The sequence below is a fragment of the Oncorhynchus nerka genome, linkage group LG9b (assembly GCF_034236695.1).
Source record: "Oncorhynchus nerka isolate Pitt River linkage group LG9b, Oner_Uvic_2.0, whole genome shotgun sequence".
In the NCBI taxonomy this organism is placed as follows: Eukaryota; Metazoa; Chordata; class Actinopteri; order Salmoniformes; family Salmonidae; genus Oncorhynchus; species Oncorhynchus nerka.
Genome location: NC_088424.1, coordinates 40,329,269 through 40,347,821, shown reverse-complemented (window position 1 = coordinate 40,347,821; position 18,553 = coordinate 40,329,269). Strand labels below are relative to the sequence as shown.

The 18,553-nt window shown below is 41.4% G+C and overlaps 2 long non-coding RNA genes across 2 annotated transcripts; both read left to right on the top strand.

The window, feature by feature from the left end:
• Positions 1–839: 839 nt before the first annotated feature.
• LOC115114745 (uncharacterized) lies at positions 840–4,052 on the top strand. The gene is made up of 4 exons (XR_010461823.1): positions 840–1,369; positions 2,580–2,672; positions 2,850–2,888; positions 4,008–4,052. It is a non-coding gene; the product is annotated as an uncharacterized LOC115114745 (long non-coding RNA).
• Positions 4,053–4,076: 24 nt separating this feature from the next.
• LOC135565747 (uncharacterized) lies at positions 4,077–18,316 on the top strand. The gene is made up of 4 exons (XR_010461824.1): positions 4,077–4,130; positions 12,636–12,810; positions 17,384–17,604; positions 18,139–18,316. It is a non-coding gene; the product is annotated as an uncharacterized LOC135565747 (long non-coding RNA).
• The last annotated feature ends 237 nt before the right edge of the window (positions 18,317–18,553 follow it).

Below are 18,553 nucleotides of genomic sequence, written 5' to 3'. Positions count from 1 at the left end.
TACACACACACTCACACTCACACACATACATTGGCACAGTGTCAATCAACTCAGAGTTCACACTTGCATATTATGGATATACTTTTACCTAATTCAGCATGTCCAGTAACATTTGTGGATATTGGTTACCCAAATAAGGTAGTACATGAAATGTAAAATGTAGTTTTCCAGACGAAGACATGTTAGGTTATTTTAGAGAGATGTCCAGTCAGTAGCTATATAGGTATCTGGTGATATGTTTGGAGCCCATCAAGGGGTCTCTAATCTTCTTACATACAAACCTTGCTTTCACTAGTGTTCTGAAAGTCTGGTCTGTTTCTATCAGACTGAACACAGGAATTTCCTGTGTTTCCTCATACAGTAGTGGGGCTCCTGCTGAGGTAAAACAGTGGTGTCCCTGTTGTTTTAACTCAGTAGGAGACACTGTGTAGTATAGTGGTTCACAAACGTTCCTCCTTAACCACCAAATAAACATGTTTTTACAGTGTCATGTCTGCGTTTCCATTGTTTTGGTCCGAATCTATACCTAGACACCAGAAAGATCACTTTCATTTTTTAAACGTACTTTTAGAATTCCATTCATTCGAAAATATTGCATCTTAATGTGTTTAATGGAGTTAAATGTTTACTTAAATTCAGGAGAGAGGACCAGACCTGAATGCAACTCTTTCAACTAGTCGCCTTGAAAGTAGCTTTTCCATCAACTCAACAAGCGCCAGCTGCTACTAACTGCCAATCATCCTCCACACCTGTCCTCACTTTTGTTAAACACCACAGCCACCGCTACTTAAACCTGACCAAACTAACATCCCTCCTCCTCCACCTTTAGTTCCTCCTGAGGGGGACTATCATCATCATCATCATCATCGCAGAAGCAGCCTACCTACCATGGCCTGATGATGATGTTGACCAAGACTCCAGGCCCAAGACATTGTTACATGTTTTTCTTGACTTTAACTTTTTTTGTGAGTTCAGTTGATGATAACTGTAGAAGACCTTGACAACATACAGCATATTCTTTATTAGAGTGCACCATCATCTCTCTCTCCACCTGGGCCTCCACCTGCCACATCATGTCTCTCTTCATCTGGGCCTCCATCTGCATCATCATGTCTCTCTCTACCTGTTCCTCCACCTGCACCATCATGTCTCTCTCCACCTGGGTTTAATATCAGAACATATTCAAAGCAGCTGATAATTATTTAAAGTGTTACAGTTGGAGGAAGTCTGAGGCTCCATTGTCACGGGTCTGGTCAAGAACAGTATTTAAAAGGTCACCTCTCCCAGCTTCAATAGGCTCTGACCATCACAGGAAAGACTCATCACTCTCACCTCTCAACTCAACGTCCACTTGTCTTTCTCTCCGGAGGTAAGTGATACTTCATATCTTATCAGAAGAGACAGTGGTCTCTTCATCGGTCTGTCTCAGCTGCAGACCTGGGAACAAATACATCATTATGGGGCTCGCGAATGGCACAGCAGTCCAAGGCACTGCAGCTCAGTGCTAGAGGTGTCACTACAGACCCTGGTTCGATTCCGGGCTGTATCACAACCGGCCATGATTGGAAGTCCTATAGGGTGGTGCACAATTGGCCGAGCGTCATTAGGGTTAGGCAGGGGTAGGCCGTCATTGATCATAACTGACTTGCCTAGTTAAATAAAACATTTCATTATTGAAGTATTTGTATGTGTATTTTCAAATGTGGCTGAATTTGGCTGTTTGAAACATTACAAATGCCTCTAGTACCAAATGAACCTGGGTCCAAATACATGGAGCATTAAATTATAGGTATGAAAACATTTTTAAAAGTTATTCTCTGTTTGTAAAAACGATCTATTTACACATATTGATTTTGGAGGTTGTGTTGTATATCTGTGACGAACTTCAATATTATATTCCTGTTTTAGTCAATGTCTGTCTGACATTTAACAAAGCTGCTATGGTTGATCTCTCAGCTAACCAACTCCAGTGGCAACCTACCCTATAGTTAGAAAACAAGTGTTTAAACACTGAAATTGCTTCTTGAGATAAGAATGTCATATAGAAGAGATACCAGTAGAGATACATTAGCCTAAATAAATACTAAGACATGTCATCCTCATCAGTGGCCTTTCAAGAATAAAATGTTCATGACTTCTCTATGTATTTCTGGATGTTGTTATGGCTTTGAAGTCTGAAGTCGGAATTCAACCATAACAGATGTTTTTCCGCACTATAATTTCAGAAGTGTGTTTGATTTGAACAGCAGTGTTTCTGGGATGTTTACACTTGATTTAGAAATAGATTGTCCCATTGTGTGACAAGTTCAGTACTGACCTAAAATGATTTGTCAGTTCCTCAGCTCTCTTCTCCGCTGCTGCATTGATTGTCATTTGTCATTGTGTATCCATGTGCTGATGCTGGTTCTGGCTTGCTCTTTGTCTGTTCTTAATTAAACGTCAACTCCCCATACCTGCTTCTCGACTCCAGCGTCGGTCCTTGTAAATTCACACAATCTTTAAAAGAATTGGTGAAAACCAAGCACACTTCTGAAGGAACAGTGCAGCAGAGTCACATTGACTGATATGTTTCTTCCCAGCATTTCCCCTGGACTGCCATGATGATGAGAATGAAGCTGACCTTCCTTTTGGCCATCTTACTTTTTCAACTGACAATCTCTGTTAAAGGAGGGGTAAGTGACTTCAAATAAATGCTTTTAACACACAATGCAGGAGTTAATCTCCTACTCTACCAGTATGATATTTACCATCTTGTTAGTATGTGTCAACAAAAGTGATATATTTTTATTGCAAGTCATTGAAATAGTTTGTTTTGTTCTGAAACGACTATCTCTCTGTTATACTAACAGGCATCTGCTTCTAAGCCAGCTCAACAGGCAGATACACAGGTAAAGATAAAACATTACAAACATTGTAAACTTTAGTTATGTGAGTTGTCTAGTTATATTGTCCGTATGATATTTGACTTACTATATTGCTAGCAGTGGTGGGCACCAATATATATATAACTTCTGAAATCTCACCTTCATCTATCACTATTCAGCAGACAGTTCCAGATAATGGAAAACCTAGGGAGACACTCGCTGCCTTATCTAAACATCCCAGAGCTAAGTTGAGTCGGTTCAACCATAGGTTAACGACCCTCTTTGCTTACTTAAAAACCCACAATCCATTCCTCCCCAACCCAGCTGGAATGGTGTTTATTATGTTTCATTACCCCCTGTTTCAGGCTACACAATCCCTTCCTTATGAATTAACATTATTAATCAGATATAATAAAACAGAGTAGAGTTTAATTAGTTATAGTTCTATTTAAAATGTAGATATTGTTTAGTCATTATTCATCAAATTCCTAACATGCTTAAACCTGCTTACTGCCGATGCCGTTCTCTGCAGTAGTGATGGAGGCTTGCCACAAACTTACAAGGTTGCGGGGCTCTGTTCAGAAACAACCCCTAGACGCTTGTGCAGATCTTAGAGGATTGGGAAGGTTTAAGCAATAGGGCCAGAATTCCACATAGCAGATTAGAGGGTAGGTGACGGCATCACTACATCATCACCCATCAAACCCTCTCAGAATACCATGTAACTAGAGGTTAGGGGCTGAGGTTTATTTCTGGACAGGGCCTGGGTTGTAAATGTATATTCATTTTCACATCTTAAATGATTTCTTCAACCTATATCCTTTACCTTTGTCTGTGAAATTGATGAATCTAACAGCAAATGTAATGTCCTAAATGTAATATGACTCTCTGTGTCTGCCTTTCTCTCAATGCAATGACGTATACTTTGGATGTCAAATGCTGCCATTCACTCAATATTGACAGTTGAATCATTTTGATGCCATCAGAAAGCTGAGACTCTCCTCTCTTCAACTGTAATATCATTAGTTGCTTTCAAAATTATGTTTTATTCTGTGATTGCAAACTGTACCTTATATTATTATCATGCAATGAACTTATGAAAAGTTCTTTACAGCCTTGAAAATCTATATTCTCAATTCACAGCAGAATCCTCCTTCTGGCCGCCGGAATTCTGCTCCTGCTGCCCTGAATCATGCTCCTCCTGACCGGTCACCTGATCCTGGCCGCCGGAATTCTGCTCCTGCTGCCCTGTCTAGCGCCAGTCTGGTCAGTACCTGTTTTGTTATCTGATACTGTAAGTCAAATAACACTAAAGACCAATTGAAGTGTCAATTTAAGTCCAACCAGGACTTAAATATCACTTAAATATCAATGTCACTTAATAATTGAACACGCACATATTCTTTTTACATTGTGAGTACACTATGACTAGTAATGCATATGTCACAGTGCACTGCTTAGTATGCTTTGAGTTTTGTCTCGCGCACCTGCTGCTTATGCACAAGGCAGACACAGACTTCCCCACCTGCTGCTTATGCACAAGGCAGACACAGACTTCCCCACCTGCTGCTTATGCACAAGGCAGACACAGACTTCCCCACCTGCTGCTTATGCACAAGGCAGACACAGACTTCCTCACCTGCTGCTTATGCACAAGGCAGACACAGACTTCCCCACCTGCTGCTTATGCACAAGGCAGACACAGACTTCCCCACCTGCTGCTTATGCACAAGGCAGACACAGACTTCCCCACGCTCTGAAACTGCCGTTGACAGATGCAAACATGGTTCTTATCCACAAGAAATCAACAAAAACATTGCAAAATGACATGATTGTTTCCAGTATAGCTAGTTAGTTACCTATCTAGGTGTCATTGTCTGAATACAGCTGCATTTGATATGACAGTTTTCGTATTTGATTGCTGAAGCAAACCACTAGCCAGAGTATGAAGCTCACCAACTTGGGGCAGCATTGCTAGGTAGCTAGTTTATTTCGTTTGCTACAGTGCCTTCAGAAAGTCTTCACACCCCTTGACATTTTCCACATTTTGTTGTCACAGGCTGAATTTAAAATCTATTACATTTAACAATAAGTTACAATAAGTTACGTACAATAAGTTCATCTAACATATGGAATTGTTTTCAGATGGTCATACAATGGATCATTTAGCTATTTGATTTAGAATTCTAGGACCCCTTTAGGCATAAAAAGATATATAAAATATTCAATTGGCCTTTACTACTAAATCCCATAGAAATGCATTGAATAACACATTCATACATGGCCAAAAAATACATCAGAAAGTTTCTCTGACAACTAGGGAATGTCAACTGTTCATATAATTATATAGTACCAGTCAAAAGTTTGGACACAGCTATTCCAGTTTTTAAAAACGATTTTCTACATTGTATAATAGTGAACACATATTAATATACGTTATGAAGTGTAGAATTAGTGTACCCACTTTAAAAAAAGGGAAAAGGTGCTTAACTGATGGACTTAGGAAACCAAAAAATGGTCTTACCCGAGGACACTTCACATGCTGACCAGCCAAGAAAATGTCATTGCAGTCACTTACACGCCTGTCTGTATATTGCAGATATCTGTGTGAACTTTATTTTTCTGGGATACATGTGAAGTGTCCTGAGCTAAGATATATTTTATACTGTATGAAGTAAATTTCTGTTTTAGAAAAAACAGGGGATTCCATCAGACAGAACCAGAAACTCCTGCAAATAAGTTAAAACAGTTTAAATTCCAAAATAATCCTCCTAAATATTTATTTTCCAGGGCAAAAATGGACACTGAAGGGAAAGAGAAATAAAGTTGTTAACATTGCTTCATTCCATGTGTACAGTATGAATTTGGTGATATAATTGCCTTCCCACGTTTACCTGTTCATACATGCAACGGAATAGAATATATCAACAAACACTGCCATTTATGTGGGTGACACAAAATTCCCTGGAACAAGTAAAGAAGATGGTCAGGATATATTTCATATAACATGTTGTCTGCAAAACATATACAAACAAACAGCATTAGGATATCTTAATTCATCTTGGAAATATAAACCTATAAACACAGACACACAATAGGCTGCAATATCAACTATGAATATTAGGCTGCAATATCAACTATGAATATTAGGCTGCAATATCAACTATGAATATTAGGCTGCAATATCAACTATGAATATTAGGCTGCAATATCAACTATGAATATTAGGCTGAAATATCAACTATGAATATTTATGATGAATGTAAGATTCACTTTTTGGTAGCTGATTAATAGACAACTTTCCAAGTCAAATATCTTATCATTCACTGCTGTATAGTCCAGCCTGACAAAAATACATAGTTACACGCTCAGACACAGAAAACACTTTTTTTCCTCTGTAGATTTTATGTTCAGCCCCTACTCGTACAATTATGTTAGGGGGCCCCCTAGATTTGACTCCAAATTGAATATGGTGTCCCCAATCCCATATAGATGCCACAATACCGTTAAATGGTGGTTAAAACCTGTATATCAGCTCTACATGTTTTAAATGAGAGACATCTTTCAGATTTGTGTACTGTACTTATGACCTGTAGTCAAGACTATTCTGATGTATCTCAATGACGTTGGGAATCCAATATGCCATAATTACACTCATACACCTTTGTCTTGATATAGAAAAGAAAGGAGACTGCTTGTCATGGCAAAAAAGTATTTTAAAGACATGCAACTAACTACTAAGTATTTTTTAAACCTCACTTTGGGCTGGATTTGTCAATATGTAGTTAGTTTATATATGCATAGTCTATGAGCAGATGTACTGTTTACCTCAATTAGCAAGGAAACTATTTTCTGGAAATTGTGCTGTGTCATTTTCCCTACATTATCCCCCATGTGTTTCTGCCACCTAGCAATTAGAGTTTCAGCCATTTGCCAAATTAGTGACAGTTAGCAAGATGCACACACAGCAGAGAGAGATAGCAATGATATGGTGCACATATGTGACGTGGTACACAATTTTTGAGGACCATTTTTGGCTTGTGAGTGCTACTTTCAGACCTACTGGCTAAAAAATATTTTAAAAAGTACCAGAGAATCTCTTTAAGTCACAAGCTTCTTTGAGGATCAATGATATTAAATGAAATCCAACCCTGTACTCAGACTCTCGCTCCCTAGCTATACAACTTGGTGGTATAACCTGCGCCTCCAGGATTGGACTATCAAGTCACCTCCTTATTTATATTTAAGCTTGCATTCATTGCTAGTCTAATACGGCTGCCTGAATTCAACATGACCTTCTGCTGGCCCACTACATTTGTGATGCACATTGGAATGTTCCTTTGCACTCTTATCGTGTTTGGGTTGAGCTGACACATTGCTTCTTCCAGAAAATGATGTCCACCATCCTGGCTGTCAGCCCTGCTGTGCACTTGGAACGTATTCAGACCCCTTCACTTTTTTCACGTTTTGTTACATTAACAACTGCAAGCTGGCCAAGATAAAGCACAGCAGTTCGACACATACAACAACACAGAGTTACACATGGAATAAACAAACATACGGTCAATAATACAATAGAAGAAGAAAAATCTATATACAGTGAGTGCAAATAAGGAAAGATAAGGGAGGTAAAGGCAATAAATAGGCCATGGTGGCTAAGTAATTACAATATAGCAATTAAACACTGGAATGGTAGATGTGCAGAAGATGAATGTGCAAGTAAAGATACTGGGGTGCAAAGGAGCAAGATAAATAAATAAATACAGTATGGGGATGAGGTAGTTGGGGGAATTGGCTTTTGGGGTGACCAGTGAGATATACCTGCTGGAGCGCGTGCTACAGGTGGGTGCTGCTATGGTGACCAATGAGCTGAGATAAGGCGGGGCTTTACCTAGCAGAGACTTGTAGATGACCTGGAGCCAGTGGGTTTGGCGACGAGTATGCAGCGAGGTCCAGCCAACGAGAGTGTACAGGTCGCAGTGGTGGGTGATATATGGGGCTTTGGTGACAAAACGGATGGCACTGTGATAGACTGCATCCAATTTGTTGAGTAGAGTGTTGGAGGCTATTTTATAGATGACATCGCCGAAGTCGAGGATTGGTAGGATGGTAAGTTTTACGAAGGTATGTTTGACAGCATGAGTGAAGGATGCTTTGTTTGCGAAATAGGAAGCCGATTCTAGATTTAATTTTGGATTGGAGATGTTTGATGTGAGTCTGGAAGGAGAGTTTCCAGTCTAGCTGAACACCTAGGACGGGCGGGCAGTTGCGGGCAGTGATCGGTTGAAGAGCATGCATTTAGTTTTACTTGCATTTAAGAGCAATTGGAGGCCACGGAAGGAGAGTTGTATGGCATTGAAGATCGTTTGGAGATTTGTTAACCCACTGTCCAAAGAAGGGCCAGATGTATACAGAATGGTGACATCTGGGTAGTGGTGGATCAGAGAATCACCAGCAGCAAGAGCGACATCATAGATACAGTATATACAGAGAAAAGAGTCGGCCCGAGAATTGAACCCTGTGGCAACCCCATAGAGACTGCCAGAGGTCCGGACAACAGGCCCTCCGATTTGGCACACTGAATTCTTCCTAGCCTGGTTCACCAACTACTTCTCAGATAGTAATTTGAGAAACCAAGGCTATTGAGTATGCCGATTAGAGAGCGGTGATTGGCGGTGTCGAAAGCCTTGGCCAGGTCGATGAAGATGGCTGCACAGTACTGTCTTTTATCGATGGAGGTTATATTGTTTAGGACCTTGAGAATAGGTATAGAGTGTTTCCCACTTTGAAGAGGGGCATGACCGCGGCAGCTTTCCAGTCTTTGGGGATCTCAGAGGATACGAAAGAGAGGTTGAACAGGCTAGTAATGGGGGTTGCAACAATTTTGGCGGATCATTTTAGAAAGAGAGGGTCCAGATTGTCTAGCCCAGCTGATTTGTAGTGATCCAGATTTTGTAGCTCTTTCAGGACATCTGCTGTCTGGATTTGGGTGAAGGAGAAGCGTGGGGGACTTGTGCATGTTTCTGCGGGGGGTGCAGAGCTGTTGGCCAGTGTAGGGGTAGCCAGGTGGAAAGCATGGCCAGTCGTAGAAAAATGCTTATTGAAATGATCGATTATGGTAGATTTATCAGTAGTGACAGTGTTTCCTAGCCTCAGTGCAGTGGGCAGCTGGGGGGAGGTGCTCTTATCCTCCATGGACTTTAGTGTCCCAGAACTTTTTGGAATTAGTGCTACACGATGCAAATGTTTTCCTGACTGACTGTATATTTGTTCCTGACTTCCCTGAAAAGTTGCATATCACTGGGGCTATTCGATGCTAATGCAGAATGCCACATTATGTTTTTGTGCTGGTCAAGGGAAGGGAAGTCAAGTCTGGGGTGAACCAAGGGCTATATCTGTTCTACATTTTTGTAATGGGGAATGCTTATTTAAGATGGTGAGGAAATTACTTTTAAAGAACATCAAGACATCCTCTACTGATGGGATGAGGTCAATATCCTTCCAGGATACCCGGTCAGGTCGATTAGAAAGGCCTGCTCCCTGAAGTGTTTTAGGGAGCGTTTGACAGTGATGAGGGGTGGTCGTTTGACCGCAGACCCATTACGGATGCAGGCAATGAGGCAGTGATTGCTGAGATCCTGGTTGAAGACAGCTGAGGTGTATTTAGAGGGAAAGTTGGACAGGATGATATCTAAGAGGGTGCCCATGGTTACAGTTTTAGGGTTGTACCTGGTAGGTTCCTTGATAATTTGTGTGAGATTGAGGGAATCTATTTTAGATTGTAGGATGGCCTGGTTGTTAGGCATATCCCAGTTTAGGTCACCTAACAGTACGAACTCTGAAAATAGATGAGGGGCAATCAATTCACATATGATGTCCGGGGCACAGCTGGGCGCTGAGGGGGGTGATATAGAATTTTGTTATCAATGTTCATAAACTTCAATTAATCTACTCAGTCTGCAACCCAGAGTTTGTAAAGTTCTGGTTTAAATAAAACAGACAGAATTCCCATTTTACAATAGTCAAATCAATGTTTATTCACGAGAGCACTCTCCAGTTCATATACAAAGACATCCATTTTATACCATGCTCCTTACTTACGCACACACATGCACACGAACATTAGGAGAGTTATCTTCTACCCAGCCGACAGTTCCATTCCCCTGAGATTAGGGTAACCTTGAGGGGTACTCCCTGTCCTATCATACATTTCTCAGAGTTCTAGCCGGTCGGTTCAAACACTATTTAATTTTTCTCTGTGTTTTCTTAGGCACACACACACACATTCCTCTCTATCCAGTCCAACCTAGTTGGACTCATGTTTCAAATTTTAATTATTCCTTGTACATGCTACATAACCTGTAATCCCCAATGGTTAAGTTTCAGGGTATAATTATTTAATCGTTATCTTTAAACTTCTATATTCTTTTATTAGGGGTTCTTTAAACAAGCGGCAACGGTGAGAGACTTGTTTCTGGAAAGGTGGATTTTTAAAAGTAGAAGCTTGAATTGTTTGGGCCCCGACCTGGATAGTATGACAGAACTCTGCAGGCCATCTCTGCAGTAGATTTCAACTCTGCCCCCTTTGTCAGTTCAATCTTGTTGGAAAATGTTGTAGTTGGGGATGGAAATTTCTGAATTTTTGGTGGCCTTCCTAAGCCAGGATTCAGACACGGCTAGGACATCAGTGTTGGTGGAGTGTGCTAAAGCAGCGAATAAAACAAACTTAGGGAGGAGACATCCGATGTTAACATTTATGAAACCAAGGCTTTTACGGTTACAGAAGTCAACCAATGAGAGCACTTGGGGAATGGGAGTGGTGCTGTGGGCTGCAGGGCCTTGGTTAACCTCTACATCACCAGAAGAGGAGTAGGATAAGGGTACGACTAAAGGCTATAAGAACTGGTCATCCAGTGTGTTCAGAACAGAGTAAAAGGAGCAGATTTCTGTGCGTGGAAGAATAGATTCAAGGTATAATGTACAGACAAGGGTGTGGTAGGATGTGAGAACAGTGGAGGTAAACCTAGGCATTGAGTGACGATGAGAGGTTTTGTCTCTAGAGGCACCAGATAAGCCAGGTGAGGCCACTGCATTTGTGGGTGATGGAACAAAAGGGCTATGTAAGGCATTTTGGGCAGGGCTGGAGGCTCTACAGTGAAAGGAGACAGTAATCACTAACCAAAAGAGCAATAGACAAGGCATATTGACATTAGGGAGAGGCATGTGTAGCCGAGTGATCATAGGGTCCAGTGAGCAGCAATAGATAAGTCAGGGAGCCAATTCAGTAGTCGCTACTATGCTAGGCGAGCTGGAGACACGGCGATTCAGACAGCTAGTGGGCCGGGGCTAGCAGATGGGCCTCTGGCGACGTCGCAACGGAAGAGCCTGTTCTCACATTATTCTGACATTTCACATTCTTAAAGTGCTGAGCCTAACTGACCTAAGACAGGGAATTTCTTACTAGGATTAAATGTCAGGAAATGTGAAAAACAGAGTTTAAATGTATTTGGCTAAGGTGTGTGTAAACTTCCGACTTCAACTGTAGCTAGTTAGTTTGTTACCTATATATATTTTTATTTTTTTTTATTTCACCTTTATTTAACCAGATAGGCTAGTTGAGAACAAGTTCTCATTTGCAACTGCGACCTGGCCAAGATAAAGCATAGCAGTGTGAACAGACAACACAGAGTTACACATGGAGTAAACAATAAACAAGTCAATAACACAGTAGAAAAAAAATGGGCAGTCTATATACAATGTGTGCAAAAGGCATGAGGAGGTAGGCGAATAATACAATTTTGCAGATTAACACTGGGGTGATAAATGATCAGATGGTCATGTACAGGTAGAGATATTGGTGTGCAAAAGAGCAGAAAAGTAAATAAATAAATAATAAAAACAGTATAAAAACAGTATGGGAATGAGGTAGGTGAAAATGGGTGGGCTATTTACCAATAGACTATGTACAGCTGCAGCGATCGGTTAGCTGCTCGGATAGCTGATGTTTGAAGTTGGTGAGGGAGATAAAAGTCTCCAACTTCAGCGATTTTTGCAGTTTGTTCCAGTCACAGGCAGCAGAGTACTGGAACGAAAGGCGGCCAAATGAGGTGTTGGCTTTAGGGATGATCAGTGAGATACACCTGCTGGAGCGTGTGCTACGGATGGGTGTTGCCATCGTGACCAGTGAACTGAGATAAGGCGGAGCTTTACCTAGCATGGACTTGTAGATGACCTGGAGCCAGTGGGTCTGGCGACGAATATGTAGCGAGGGCCAGCCGACTAGAGCATACAAGTCGCAGTGGTGGGTGGTATAAGGTGCTTTGGTGACAAAACGGATGGCACTATGATATGTGTCATCTGAATACCCCAATTTGATAAGACAGTTTTTGTATTTGATTGTTGGTCGGACCCAGTCCCCCTATGTGGTAGTGTGCTGACTAATCTAAATGCACTAAAACCAAATGTAAACTTCTTCGTAACCCACACTCGTATTACATAAAGTGTAAGTAAAGTGTATATGTGAGCGTTATACTGTCTACACCCTAAGTCCCAGCCTAATGTCCATTAGAAACTCAGCTCTGCACTGAACTAAGTTTTGAGTCCCAGTTGCAGCTCTCACTCCATTACTATTTAATTACAAAGCCAATGTTAAAGTGCATGGCACAGCATATACAGCATGTTAATTAACACAATGTCATTACTAACTACAACATTATTACACAGCAACTTAATGTGTGACCTCACTATTTCCCTATATACATTTTTTTACAGTTTACATTTGGAGATATCATTCGAACCAAAATGAAGTGGAGAGATATGACCTATCTGTCCAAATCCAAAAAGAGGGAGATCCCTCCAGGATATCACTTTGCAATCTGGGTTGGTAACCCACCAACGAACGTTGTGATGCCTAATCGAAACACACACAACATTTTTCACTTTGATGGTAAGTCAACATAACATTCGTTACTTTCCCATAATGAATTAAGTAATAACATTCACTATCCAGTAGGGTTGTGTCAATTCAACAAATTCAGCACCCCCAAAAAATTATATTGCAATTCAGACTGAATTGAATTCCTCTCAAATCCAATGTTAGGTAAATGTAAAACAATTATAATTCACAATTCAATATTACCCCCAGCAGTTCCACAAATTTAAATTCAAATCCAATTCCCTCTGGCTTTCAGGGTGATCATGTCACTGTTGAGACAGCATAGCTATACTGGAAATACAAAATTACATATACAATATGTAAGCTAGTGTGTACTTATTAGTATGAAATTATTAACGGGGCTACTAAGCCTGACTTATGAGTTATTTACAATAACACTTTAAGACTGAAATGTGAATACTAGTAATAAATTGTTTAATATGAAGGTATGAATTATTTGAGAATCAATTGGAGTTTTTTCACAGAATAACAAGACAAACACAAGTTCTTTATACAATCAACATGTAATAACGCTAATCAAAGTATTTACACACATAATGAGAATGATCATGGAAAAGTCAAGAAATAGAATGAAAGACAAGAAGAGAGACTTCAAGATATCTGAATATTAAAAATATGATACTCAGTCTGTGAACTAAGTCTGTTGGCCCTGGCTCTGGTTAGGCCACATGGAGGTGAACAAAGACAAGAGGGAGATATGTCCTCCTTTGTCCTGAGTTGAGGGGTTCCTTGGTGGTGGTTTCTTTCTCCTTTCCTCTGATTTTGGAAGGCCCCTCGTGGGCTTATCCTCTGGGTTGTGACCCTGGAGGCTCTGTCTGATGGCTATTCCTTTGAGTTGCAGAGGGTGTGCTCGAAATGGTCTTCTCCTTCTTTCAGGCTACATTAGCTCTTTAAAGACTGTCTCCTTCTGAGACTGTTTAGTGTAAGGACTCTCCCGTCCCAATTTCTGTACTGGATTACAGGTACTATTACCTAAAAGGTGCTTTCCTTAATTTATCAGTTCACTAGTTCTTGCCATTAAAAGCAAAGGTCCTGGCCCTATGGTCAGCCTACTGAGAATGGAGGTTCTTCTCCCTCGAAAGGTCCGGCTGGATCAGTGAGCTAAGAGAGGAGCAGTACTTTTATAGTCCTGCTAGGTCACAGGATATCACACCTAGGTTTGAAGAGCCACTTTTATGACCCTTTGTCTTGAAAAGCTTGGAGGAACTCAATAGTCCAGTTCAGCATTATAGACAGACAGGAAAAGGATGTTCAATATATGACATTAAAACAACTCGTCGGTACACATAGTAGAAATAATTTTTTTTAAATGTGGGATGTCAAAATTCCATTCCATTCTTTTTAAAGAACAACAGTAATAATAACAAAAACATTGAAATGTTCACAATCTGTCAATCAATGGTGGTTCCATTTTGTGTTGTTCTCATGCACATGTTGGACAATACGTGGGGGTTGTTGCATGTGCCTTGCAAATATATGCACTACATTTATGGAACATTATGGTCATTTTGACATCTCTTGGTGCACACAGATTGCACCTCTCCTTAAGTCTCTTCTGTCTCTTGCGGCCGTAGATCTTGCTTCTGGCCCTTGTATATCTCTCACCAATCCAGCAGAGGATGGTGTTGGAGGAAGGTGTTGGCGCCTTTGAATGAGGGGTGCCACCATGGCTTGCCCCAACTCTTTTAGGGATAGTCTTCTCTTGAAGAATTTCTCATGCTTCCAGCCTTGATTCACCTCCATCCACACCACAACGCGTTGTAGGTCGACACATCTAGGATGTTGAAGAACACCACCATGGACCAAAGTGCCATCATCCTCTTACAAGAGTATGTGCCAGTAATCAGCAAAAGTGCAACAATCAGTAAATAAAATGAGTACATACAAGTGATACTTCATGTCTTGCATAGTAACGTGAAAAATTGCATCAAATCGTTGTTTTAATTGATCACATCTAAAACATATTTACAAATTCAAATGAATAGAATTGACTCCATTATGTTGTGTTGTGCCCCTGGAGACCTGCAGTCATTTCCAGGACCACCCGCTTCCCTTTCCCCTTTCAGGAACACCGTCAGCAGGTTTCCCTGGGTCCTTTCAGGAACACCGTCAGCAGGTTTCCCTGGTTACTTTCGGGAACACCGTCAGCAGGTTTCCCTGGTTCCTTTCGGGAACACCGTCAGCAGGTTTCCCTGGTTCCTTTCGGGACCACCGTCAGCAGGTTTCCCTGGTTCCTTTCGGGACCACCGTCAGCAGGTTTCCCTGGTTCCTTTCGGGACCACCGTCAGCAGGTTTCCCTGGTTCCTTTCGGGAACACCGTCAGCAGGTTTCCCTGGTTCCTTTCGGGAACACCGTCAGCAGGTTTCCCTGGTTCCTTTCGGGAACACCGTCAGCAGGTTTCCCTGGTTCCTTTCGGGAACACCGTCAGCAGGTTTCCCTGGTTCCTTTCGGGAACACCGTCAGCAGGTTTCCCTGGTTCCTTTCGGGAACACCGTCAGCAGGTTTCCCTGGTTCCTTTCGGGAACACCGTCAGCAGGTTTCCCTGATTCCTTTCGGGAACACCGTCAGCAGGTTTCCCTGATTCCTTTCGGGACCACCGTCAGCAGGTTTCCCTGATTCCTTTCGGGACCACCGTCAGCAGGTTTCCCTGATTCCTTTCGGGACCACCGTCAGCAGGTTTCCCTGATTCCTTTCGGGACCACCGTCAGCAGGTTTCCCTGTGTGAACCTGCATGTTCCAGGCATAACTTGTCCTGGCATCACATGCTGCCCATAACTTCATTACATATTTAGAAGGTTTGCTTGGCATGTACTGTTGAATGGGCAGCATCCCCTAAAAGAGATCAGATGCTCATCCACTGATGTCTGGACTTGGGTTACCTGTGACAACGCGTGAAATGTCTGGAGTGACAGTGGCATGAAAAATTGTCTGACCAGACTCTGCATCCCATAATCTGGTGGTAGATTATTTTCTGGATCTGTGCACACCAGCCAAAATCAACAGACGTGTGCTTGGACGTGTGTCTGGTCTACCTCCTTCCAGTTGTCTTTGAAAACGCTTCTCCCCTCCAAGTTGGTCATGTTTATCACTATAGTTTTGATTGACTCTGTCAGGAACTGTTCGAAGAAGGATTTTATGTCATCAACCCGGGATATGACGTATCTCGTTTGCCTTGAGTGGAATGTAACAACAACCTCAGCAGGGCCCTCTTCCTCATCACTGGAATGTAACAACAACTTCAGCAGGGCCCTCTTCCTCATCACTGGAATGTAACAACAACCTCAGCAGGGCCCTCTTCCTCATCACTGGAATGTAACAACAACCTCAGCAGGGCCCTCTTCCTCATCACTGGAATGTAACAACAACCTCAGCAGGGCCCTCTTCCTCATCACTGGAATGTAACAACAACCTCAGCAGGGCCCTCTTCCTCATCACTGGAATGTAACAACAACCTCAGCAGGGCCCTCTTCCTCATCACTGGAATGTAACAACAACCTCAGCAGGGCCCTCTTCCTCATCACTGGAATGTAACAACAACCTCAGCAGGGCCCTCTTCCTCATCACTGGAATGTAACAACAACCTCAGCAGGGCCCTCTTCCTCATCACTGGAATGTAACAACAACCTCAGCAGGGTCCTCTTCCTCATCACTGGAATGTAACAACAACCTCAGCAGGGCCCTCTTCCTCATCACTGGAATGTAACAACAACCTCAGCAGGGTCCTCTTCCTCATCACTGGAATGTAACAACAACCTCAGCAGGGCCCTCTTCCTCATCACTGGATGGTTCCACATCGGTTGTCTCTTGGTCTGGATCATATTCTGTGTTGTCTTCAACTTCTGACACTTCCTCCTCTAATGCATCTTCACTGTCAGCTTCCTGGCCTCTCTCCTCCTCACCAGGGTCATGATCAAAGATATGACCAAGAGCCTCACATACAGTATATTGTTTGTTCATTGTGCTGCCACAGAATGAATTGTGAGCAAGACCTCAAAAAAGCTTTACATACCAGAACTGCGATAAAAGTGATACATTTTAAACAATGTTGCGATTATTTGTGAGAATGCCAACAGGTGTGGTTCCGGTAGGGGAAATATTCCATTGGGGAAAGGTTCCAGTTGGGGTTGCGATGGGAACCAAGAAGGGGAGTGAGGTGTGTGTGTGTGTGTGTGTGTGCTCAAACACACATGCATGTGGGTCTGGGAGAGGAAGTGTATCCATCTGATGAATGGGCATGTGCCATAACTACATTTTATACATTAATTGTAGTCTCACCCATTCATTTCTAATGACAGGTCATTTTTGACTGGGAATACTACAGGTGTACACAAGTTAAATTAAACATCCAAAATTGAATGAAAATCATCTAAATGTACAATCAGATTAAATGAACTACATTTTTCAGAGAGAACTTGTAAATCGGTCCAAATCGACGGAACACAACAGGAGGGTTAAAATAATTGAATTGAAATTGACCCTAACTTTGCTATGCAGATCAACACATCTTTACTTATCTATTAGTGGCAGTTGTTTAAAATGTGTTCTATTCTGTTTCTTGTTTCAGGAAAGAAATTAAATTGTACATATGCCGATATTGGAGATATCAATGAATGGCAGCAGTATAATGTGCGTGATAACAAGCCTGGCTTTGTTCCCCAACAACCAGAACAAATAGCCAGGGATTTGGAGGAAAGATATCACAATTGTGGTGACTATTCAGTTTTGAGAAACAATTGTGAACATCTTGTGACATGGCTCCGATATCATAATAAGGTATCAAAACAGGTAGGTTTTCATCTAGAATTACATTCATACTTTTATGTGTGTCAGTTAATCTTAAAGGGCTACAGTATTCACCATGGCAACCCGTCTTAAATAGCAGTCTAAAGATGGAAACCAGGCTAATAATAGTAATAGGTCTTTATTTCCTGGGTTATGATAATGTCAGACAGTTGTACTCATATGAATATCTCATATTATTCCAAGTCAGAGGCGATACTATACATGTTGCAGTCTGGCTTTAAATTCAAGTAATGATGGGGATGGTAAGTTTCATGTTTTAGCTTCATTTTGGTGTTCAATCCACCACTGAACAGAAACATGTTATCTTTGGATCTGATGCAATCAATTAGTAAATGTCATCCTTAGTTGTAAATGAAAGTTGTAAGCAGAACCATCAGTTGATTTCACCTGAACAACTTCTTGTTATTCAAATCTTGTTTCCAGGTGTTGTTGAAATGTGAATAACTATGAATATATGACTTAGAGTATTTTCAAACATTTGAGTGTTCATATGTTCTTCCCTGTTCCTCTTGTCAGGATGGAGCTGTTGGAATGTTTTTACGTTTCTTTAGACCCGCTGAATGGCCTGCTGCACTGCCACCAGTTAATGAACCAACAGCTTGAGTTCTAAACCTCTCAGATGTTCTCTCTCTCTTCCATCCTCTCTGTCTCTGTATGAAGTGAGGTCTTAATAATAATAAAACATGAGCAAGAATTCTGTTTCCTGTCTGTTGACTGCATCCACATCCATGTTTTAGACAATAGAGTTCCTGACCCTTGTATGAAATTTAATGTCATGTCATATTTTTTATTGTATATACAGTGCATTCGGAACGTATTCAGACCCTTTACTATGAGACTCGAAATTGAGCTCAGGTGCATCCTGTTTCCATTGATCATCATTGAGATATTTGTACAACTTGATTGGAGTCCACCTCTGGTAAATTCAATT